Raw genomic sequence first — 10,000 nt, forward strand, 5'->3', positions numbered from 1 at the left:
ATTCATGATCCCAAAAAATTTCGACATACTTGAAATTAATTTTCATAATGAATTAAACTTACCATGAAATAGAAAGCACTGTGTGCTTTTCGGCTATGAAAAAAAAAAAAAAAAAAAAATTCTGACTGAAACTGCATTGCCTTCGAGACCTGCTGCATGGTGATGGAAACGGGCAGCCTATCTTAACAAGCGGCGGTGATGAAGCTTTCAGTTCCTTCGATAGCTCAGTATAGTAGGCAGGAGAAGGGCGCAGGAACACATACAGAACCAGTACATACATTTATTCGTCTGCGTTTCTTGACCCGTGGTCACATCATCAGACATCATCTACAGTTATAAATTAAAAGGACATTCAGCATAAATAGTTAAAAGTAAATATACACAAAACATAAAAAAAACTTAAAATAGAAAATCAGTTGAACTTAAACAATCGCACTTAAATACATTTACACATTAAAGAACCAGTAAAAGAAAACTTAAAATGTAAACTTAAAATGAACTTAATAAAACTGAGCTTAATAAAAGGAACTTAAAAATAAACTTAAAAGGTAGAGCAAAAGGCGCACCTCTCAGGATGAAAGTGGAAAACACACTAGAAGAAAACAGCATAAAAACAGGAGGAGGAGGCGGACAAATACAAACAAACAATCGCATCATGCTATGAATAGGGAACAGCCGATGATTGGCAATTTAGTGCCGGTACAATTCTTTTGATGTTGAGACTCTCCAAGAGAAGCAGTTCTCCAGGTTCCTTAGCTTGGCCAATTATTCTAAAGTTGTCGTATTTTATTGGCGTCTTGCAACTCTAGCGTGGGATCTTATATTTGAAAGTTCGGGATTAGACAAGTACGATAACTCACGCCCATGTGAGAATCGGCCCTGACCTGAGGAGACGCCGAGTCGAACCAACGTAATTCGGAACTACATCCAGGGCACTTATACTCATATACGACGCCCGACGTCATCAAGGGACAGAGCCGATCCTTGAAGGGAAACAAAGAACCAATGGTTTTAGGATTTTTGGTATTAATTTAATGTCAAGAGCACCAATATGTTTTTGAATAATTTTAGAAAGCTCCTTGGCAAAATTTTGATTGTTAGGTAAAAAACAGAGGCTTGCATATATAGTAAGTTTAGGTACATTGCATTTAGGCATTAAGGGTGCAAGTTTTTTATCAAGAACTTTTCTAATAACCTTAAATACTAAACGGGCAGGGAAACAGTTGTTATGAAAGTACTGCTTAAGGAAGAGAATTTCAGAATGAAAAGAAAGCCAGTTAGAAGTTAGAGATAGAGCCCGATGTACTAAGGTATGAACAGAGTTAATTTTAAAGTTAATAAAACAAGAACTATAAAAATTGGAGCCGAGACCAGTGAATGTACTTTTCCTAAAAATAGTCGTATTAAAATTGTCATTATCTTTGGTAACTAAAACATCAAGGAAAGCCAACTTACCGTCTTGTTCCTTTTCTATAGTAAAATTAATATCATTGTGAAAGTTGTTGGCTAGGTTTAAAATTCTATCAGCATCATACTCATTTTTCAGTAGAACGAATGTGTCGTCTATGTACCTGGCGTAAAATAAGGGGCAGAAAGACAAGGGCACTTTCCATTATGTGCTCCTCCAGGAGCACATGAAAATATTAGCAAAGGTGGGGCCGAGAGGAGACCCCATCGCCATCCCATCGATCTGTTTTAAAAGTTGGTTATTGAAAACAAATGCCGTGTCCAGCATGGCTAACTCTAAGAGTGTTTTAAAAGATTCATAATTAAAATTACAATATATAAAATCACGGGTGGGGAACAATTTGGTTAAAATAAGATCAATGGTCTCCTCACAGGAACGTTAGTGAAGAGGGATTCAACATCCAAACTGACCATATACAAATCTGAATCCTGTAGAGAGGACCTTCGTTTTAAAATCTTCGGAGTTTCTTAAGGTATATTCATTTCGGGTCAACGGCTCCAATAAAGGTACCAGAAACTTAGCAAGTTTGTAGTTGGGAGTATTGTAGGAGGCAGGATAGGGCGGACGGGAATCCCTTGTTTGTGGATCTTAGGCAGGCCATACAGGATACCAAATGAGGATCCGCGGGAAAAAGGTCATCATAAATTTTTTCTCACCGATTATACCTTGCGTTTTGAGAGACCGTAAAACCTATTTATCCTATCTTCTATCCGGTAAATTTCTTGATAGTTGGGTTGTCCAATTTTAGTGAATTTGGTGGGATCATCGAGTATAGTGTTCATTTTATTCAAATAGTCCGTTTTATCTAAAATAACTACCCCTCTACCCTTATCCGGTCTAAGAACTACAATATCTTCACGTTTTGACATATTCTTAAGTAGATCATAATCCTCTTTCTTGAAAAAGGGAGCCCAGTTAGTTTTTAATTTGGCAAAAGTGTTATGAGAAATTACCATTGGTTCTTTTTGTAGGCGTGAGATATCTTTACATAGTTCGAGTCTTTTAATACGTTGGAATGTCCTGATGATGTGACCACGGGTCAAGAAACGCGTAGACGAATAAATGTATGTACTGGTTCTGTATGTGTTCCCTGCGCCCTTCTCCTATATATATATATATATATATATATATATATATATATATATATATATATATATATATATATATATATCCTGTATTTTTATCATTTGTTTAAATTCAATAATCAAATAAAGAATAAGTAAATTTCCTTAACTAGCCCAGGCCCAAAGAAAAATCGGTGAGATGAACGAGAAGTAAGAAGGGTGGAACTGAAATACTCAATATTCTAAGTTTATTTAAATTTTTTTCAAATTACCTTTTGTTTATAAAGTATTCTACATCACGAAAAAAAACAAACACACAAACACACATAGAGAGAGAGAGAGAGAGAGAGAGAGAGAGAGAGAGAGAGAGAGAGAGAATCATTTCCAACCGCAATACGATTGGTAAGCAGGAAACTACTCCAAGACACCGTTTTCTATGCTAATGACTTTTTGGGTTAATTTAATCATCCCCTTCATGCGTCATACTGTTGGATGAAATAGACGAAATTTAGTTAATGAATTGAAAAAATGAGTAAGACAATTAATAAAAATAAAGCTTGTAATTATTTCCGCTCCGTATCTATGACAGTGTAGTAACTGTCGAACATAACAATGTTTCGGATAAAAATGTTTCCTGAACAAATTTGTACCTATAATCCACAGGTCATAGCTACGCTTTCTTCTAATATCTATGACAAATGCAACTTCATTCCTACGAAAACGCAAAATGATTTAACAGAAAAAAATTCTATTCATGTAAAATATTCATTAATGATCCAAAAAATTTCGACATACTTGAAATTAATTTTCATAATGAATTAAACTTACCATGAAATAGAAAGCGCTATGTGCTTTTCGGCTATGAAATAAATAAAATTCTGACTGAAACTGCATTGCCTTCGAGACCTGCTGCATAGTGATGGAAACGCGCAGCCTATCTTAACAAGCTGCGGTGATGACGCTTTCAGGTCCTTCGATAGCTCAGTTGGTAGAGCGGTGGACTGTAGTTGGAGAAAATAAACAGACAGACATCCATAGGTCACTGGTTCAAATCCGGTTCGAAGGAAATTAATTTTGTTGATGATCGAAAAAATATCGATCTCGAAGATTTTAATTGAATTGAATATACAATTTAGGCCAAAGGCCAAGCACTGGGACCTATGAGGTCATTTAGTGAAGAAACGGAAATTGATAGTAAAAAAGTCTCATAGGTGTAACAGGAGGAAAACCTCGCAGTTGCACTATGAATCAATTGTTCGGAGAGGATGGAAAGTAAGATGGAAGAAAGAGAATACGAATGGAGGTACAGTAAAAGGAACGAAAGGGGTTGCAGTTAGGAGCCGAAGGCACGCTGCAAAAAACCTTAAGTAATGCCCACAGTGCACCGCATGAGTTGCCCTGACGGCACTAACCCCCCACGGCGGATCTCGAAGATTCCGGTAATGTTACGGCGTCAGAAACCGAAAGTAATTACTCAGTATGTTAGACTTATTTCAGAAGAAATTTACTAAAGGCAGTAATTCGGTGATGAACAGGTCACTGGCTCAAATCCGGTTCGAAAGAATCTTCATGGCTGAATAACCAGAGCATCATAATAAAAACTTTATGGAATTATGTTAGGATCTCTATATTCGTAGTAGATCAGAATTCTAAATATAAATGGCAAAAAAAATGGGATTTACAAAATTTAAATTTCTGACTGGGTTATTCATACTACAGCATGACTCTGCAAAGGGGATTCATTCTTGATTCAGCAGGAAAGGGATGAAAGTAATAATGATTCTTGTTTTTGAAAGTCAACGTATGTCAGTGAGTATACATGAGAATTAATAAACACACCCACACACATAATATATATATATATATATATATATATATATATATATATATATATATATATATATATATATATCCTGTATTTTTATCATTTGTTTAAAGTCAATAATCAAATAAATGAATAAATGAATTCCTTAACTAGACCAGGCCCAGAGAAAAATCGGTGAGATGAACGAGAAGTAAGAAGGCTGGAACTGAGAGTCGATATTTTAAGCTTCTTTAAATTACCTTTTCGTTTATAAAGTATTCTACATCACGCGAAAACAAACACACAAACACACACACACAGAGAGAGAGAGAGAGAGAGAGAGAGAGAGAGAGAGAGATCATTTCCAAGAGAGAGAGATGAGAGAGAGTGGTGTTAATCATTTCCAAGACGAAATTTAGTTAATGATTGGAGACAATTAATAAAAATAAAGTTGAAACTGTATCCAAGACAGTGTAGTTTCTATGCTAATGATGTTTCCTGAAGAAATTTGTACCTATAATCCACAAGTCATAGCTACGCTTTCTTCAAATATCTACTACAAATACAGCTTCATTCCTACGAAATCGAAAAAAGATTTAACAGAATAAGTAAAAAAAAAAAAATGCTATTCGTGTAAAATATTGATAAATGATCCCAAAGAATTTCCACATACTTGAAATTAATTTTCATAGTAAATAAAAATTACCATGAAAAAGAAAGCGTATCTGCTTTTCGGCCATGGAATTAAAGAAAAAAAATCTGACTGAAACTGCTTTATCTTCGAGATTTGCTGCATGGTGATGGAAACGCGCAGCCTATCTTAGGAAGCAGCGGTGACGAAGCTTTCAGGTCCTTCGATAGCTCAGTTGGTAGAGCGGTGGACTGTAGTTGGAGAAAATAAACAGACAGACATCCATAGGTCACTGGTTCAAATCCGGTTCGAAGGAAATCCATTTTGTTAGTGATAGTAGAAATATCGGCCACGAAAGTTTCCGTACTATTTATTACCAGGTCAGAAAATGAAAGTGATTACTCAGAAAGTTAGATAATCATTTCAGATGAAGTTTACTATTGGTAGTATTTCTGTGGTAAATAGGTTTGGGTTTCGAAAGAATTTTCTGCTGAGAATGTTTGCAAACTAATAACTAACACGTATATATATATATATATATATATATATATATATATATATATATATATATATATATATATATATATATATATATATATATATATATATTAATTAAAGAGAGAGAGAGAGAGAGAGAGAGAGAGAGAGAGAGAGAGAGAGAGAGAGAAAATGGCAACCCCAGGTGTCCTGCCAACTATTCTTCCCGTTTTCTGTCGATGATTTTATGGAGTATCGAAAACATTCCTCTTCATCCGTCATGAATAGCTGAATAAATTTTTTTTTTTTACAAAAATGTAGATAATAAACTATTAAGAATGAGCGAGACTATCAATCAAATGAAAGCTCATATCATATCAGGTTCGTATTAATGAATGTGGACTAATATGTCGAACTTAATTGTGTTCACAACATAAAAATGTTTCGTAAAGAAATAATATTTTCCTAAAGCTACTGATAAACTTTCTTCTAATCTTTATTGAGAATTCAGCTTTATTCCTATGTAAAAGTAAAATTATTTAATTAAAATGCTAAAAGATCATAGGAAAATTTTGTATCAGCAGTCCAAAATATTTAGTCATTTTATAATTATTTTAATTAGAAATTAAACTGACCAATAAACAGAACGGGCTAATTGGTTTTTGACTGTGGAATTAAAAAAATTCTGACTGCAACTGTTTCACCTCTGAAACTTGTTGCATGGCGCTGAGAACACGTAGATTATCTTAACAAGCACAATGCCTATGCTTTGAGCGCCTTCGATAGCTCAGTTGGTAGAGCGGTGGACTGTAGTTGGAGAAAATAAACAGACAGACATCCATAGGTCACTGGTTCAAATCCGGTTCGAAGGAGATCCTTTTTGTTAATGACTGGAGAAATATCGGTCTCGAACATTTCATTACTAATACCAGGTCAGAAAGTGAACGTAATTTCTTAGTATGTTGCAGAATCATTTTAGATGAAATTTACTTGAGGTAGTTCTGGTCCAAATTTAGTTCGAAAGAATCTTCATAGAAAAATACTCAGCGAATTATGAAAAAACCTTATGTAATTCTGTTACGGTTTCTATATTCGTTGGAGATTAAAATTCCAGATATAAAGGGAAAGAAATGATATTTAGGAACTGAAAATTGGTGGTTGGGTTATACATTCTGCGGTAAATCTCTGCGAAGGAGATTCACTCTTCATTCAGAAGACAAAGGATGAAAGTGTTAATGATTTTCGTTTCGAGGAGCCAGTTCTAGTTGGTGTATATATATGCAAACTAATAACAAACACACTACATTATATATATATATATATATATATATATATATATATATATATATATATATATATATATATATATATATATATATATATATATATATATATATATATATATATATATATATATATATATATATATATATATATATATATATATATATATATATATATATATATATATATATATATATATATATATATTATATATATATATATGAATTTACATATTCTCCAAAGATACATAAACAATGTTTTTCTCAGCCCTATTTTGTCCTCTTACAACGCACCTAATTACAAACTGGCAAAATTTCTCGTCCCTCTATTGGAACAGCTGACCACAAATCAGTATACCCATAAAAACTCTGAACAGTTTAAAGGAACGTATTTTATCCCAGGGTTCTGACTTATTCATGACTAGCTCTGATGTCGAGTCACTATTTACCAACGTACCTGTAAGAGAGACCATAAACATTATTCTTGATAAACTATTCCTCGAACCTGAGTCTGTTTATTTTAATTTTAGTTATTCGAAGTTTAAAGCTCTTTTAGAATTGGCCGTGCTGGACTCGGCATTTGTTTTCAATGGACAGCTTTTTAAACAAATTGAGGGCATGGCCATGAGTTCTCCGCTTCGTCTTAACCTTTGCGAACATTTTCATGTGCTCCCTGGAGGAGCGCATTTTTGATGAATGCCCCCTGGCCTTCCGCCCTCTGTTTTACTCACACTGTGTGGACGACACTTTTGTCCTGTTCAAACATGAGTTCGATGCAGATCGGTTCCTGGATTTTTCTAATAATTACCATAATAATATTAATTTTGCAATGGAAAAAGAACACAATTCAAAATTGGTTTCTAAGGAAAATTGCTGTTTTTGTACTTCAATTTTTAGGAAGGAAACATTTACTGGTCTCGGCTCCAGCTTCTATAGTTTCTGTTTTCTCAATTTCAAACTTAACTCTATAAATATCTTGCTCTATCGTGCTTTGTCTCTAACCTCTAGCTGAACTCTCTTCCACAACGAAGTTACTTTTCTCCTCCAGTACTTCTCTAATAACTGCTTTCCTTCTAAGACCTTTAAAATTTTAAATAAACTACTTAACAAAAAGTTTTCTGAACAGTCTATATGTTTTAAGGCCCCCAAGCTCCATCTTTATGCCAGTTTCCCGTATCTATTAAATGACATTTTCGAAGAGATTTCACTAAGATCGTACACAAACATTTTGGAGCCATAAATCTAAAGCTTATACCCAAGAATCCTAAGACCATTGGCTCGCTCTTCAAGTCTAATGATCGGCTCTGCCCTTTGATGACGTCGGGCGCCGTTTATGAACACACTTGTCTCAGATGTAACCTGGGAAAATATACTGGATCTACTCGGCGTCTTCTCAGGGTCAGGGCTGATTCTCATCGGAGCGTTAGTTATAGAGCTGGGTGTAAGCTATCTGACCCAGAAACTTCTTATATAAGGAACCACATTATTAAATGTAAATCTACCATCAAATATGAAATTTTAAAATTACTGGCCAAACAAAGGAACTCGACTAATTGTTGATTTTGGAAACGTTAAATATCAAATTACGAGTTCCGACTCTAAACAACCATTCCTCTGCTGTCCCGTTGTTTTTAGCCTAAATTTTCTGTCATTACTTGTACCTCTTGACGTTGTTTACTTTTAGTGTGTTTTTATCTTTGGTGCTGAAAGGTTGGTTGTGTGGAGATGTCTTCAGCTGTAGTTTTATGATTATATGACTTTTGCTTTTGATTGTGTGTTGTGTTATATATATATATATATATATATATATATATATATATATATATATATATATATATATATATATATATATATATATATATATATATATATATATATATTAATATATTATATATTATTTATGTTCTTTTCGTTATTTATTTTTTTTGTACTTATAGTCTCAGTTTTAGTAAAGTGTGCATGTAATTTAAATCTGCGAGTTGTAATTTTACCATTAAAATTGTTTTAGCTTTTTCAACTATTGAATCTTATAATCAGCTCTTATCTTATGCTAACATATTATATTTTATTTCGTAGAAAATCGCTGAAGACGTGGCGATGTTGCAATGAAAATGTAGGATTAAAATAAAATGCGTATCTCATCGTATTCCTGCACTTAATCTGCTTCATTGTGTGAATAAGCTCCTTGCACGTCTGCTTTTATATATATATATATATATATAATGTATATATATATATATATATATATATATATATATAAATATATATATATATAAATATATGTATATATAAATATATGTATATATACACATATGTATATGTACACACACACACACACACTGAATGACAACATACACTCTGAATAGACTCTCTCTCTCTCTTCTCTCTCTCTCTCTCTCCCTCTCCTCCCCAACGCACCCTCTACTCTCTCTCTCTCTCTCTCTCTCTCTCTCTCTCTCTCCTCCTCCTCAACATCCCCTCTACTTTCTCTCTCTCACGTCCTCTCCTTCTCACATTCTCCCTTTCCTATCAAAATAGTTGCTTCAACTACATTGCCCAGCATTTTTGACATTTTATTTTTCACCCCTTCTCACCCCCGCTTCCTATCGGGCTGAACTTGGACTTAAAGGACATTGGGAGTGTTACTATTCATCTCAGCAGCCTCGAAAACTATGGATTAGACACTAATATCTGTCATTTTTGACATTTTATTTTTTCCCTCCTTCTCACACCCCCTTCCTATCGGGGCTGAACTTGACTTAAAGGGCATCAGGAGTATCACTATTCATCTCAGCGGCCTCGAAAACTATGGATTAGACACTAATATCTGTCATTTCTGACATTTTATTTTTCTCCCCTTCTCACCCCCTCTTCCTGTCGGGGCTGAATTTGGACTTAAAGGGTATCAGGGGTGTAACTATTCATCTCAGCGACCTCAGAAACTGTGGATTAGACACTAGTATCTGTCGTTTTCAGTTATTTTTACATGTCAACCCCTTCCCAGCCCTTCTCTCGCCCCCCCTTCTTATTGGGGCTGAACTTGGACTTTAAGGGCATTGGGGGTGTCAATATTCATCTCAGCGACCTCGAAAACTATGGATTAGACACTAATATCTGTCGTTTTAAGTTATGTTTACATGTCACCACCTTCCCACAGCCCCCTGCCTTTGGTGCTATAGTGATGTCTTACCCCACAGTATTCTTTTCCAGGTAGAACGTCATATGTATACCAACTTTGGGTGAAATTGCTCAATGCATTTCAGAGTTATGTTG

At 34.4% G+C, this 10,000-nt stretch overlaps 3 non-coding genes across 3 annotated transcripts; all 3 read left to right on the forward strand.

The window, feature by feature from the left end:
• Nucleotides 1-3,502: 3,502 nt before the first annotated feature.
• Nucleotides 3,503-3,598, forward strand: TRNAY-GUA (transfer RNA tyrosine (anticodon GUA)). The gene is made up of 2 exons: nucleotides 3,503-3,539; nucleotides 3,563-3,598. It is a non-coding gene; the product is annotated as a tRNA-Tyr (tRNA).
• Nucleotides 3,599-5,187: 1,589 nt separating this feature from the next.
• Nucleotides 5,188-5,283, forward strand: TRNAY-GUA (transfer RNA tyrosine (anticodon GUA)). The gene is made up of 2 exons: nucleotides 5,188-5,224; nucleotides 5,248-5,283. It is a non-coding gene; the product is annotated as a tRNA-Tyr (tRNA).
• Nucleotides 5,284-6,220: 937 nt separating this feature from the next.
• TRNAY-GUA (transfer RNA tyrosine (anticodon GUA)) lies at nucleotides 6,221-6,316 on the forward strand. The gene is made up of 2 exons: nucleotides 6,221-6,257; nucleotides 6,281-6,316. It is a non-coding gene; the product is annotated as a tRNA-Tyr (tRNA).
• Nucleotides 6,317-10,000: the final 3,684 nt, after the last annotated feature.

Source organism: Macrobrachium rosenbergii, chromosome 41 (genome assembly GCF_040412425.1).
Source record: "Macrobrachium rosenbergii isolate ZJJX-2024 chromosome 41, ASM4041242v1, whole genome shotgun sequence".
Classification (NCBI taxonomy): Eukaryota; Metazoa; Arthropoda; class Malacostraca; order Decapoda; family Palaemonidae; genus Macrobrachium; species Macrobrachium rosenbergii.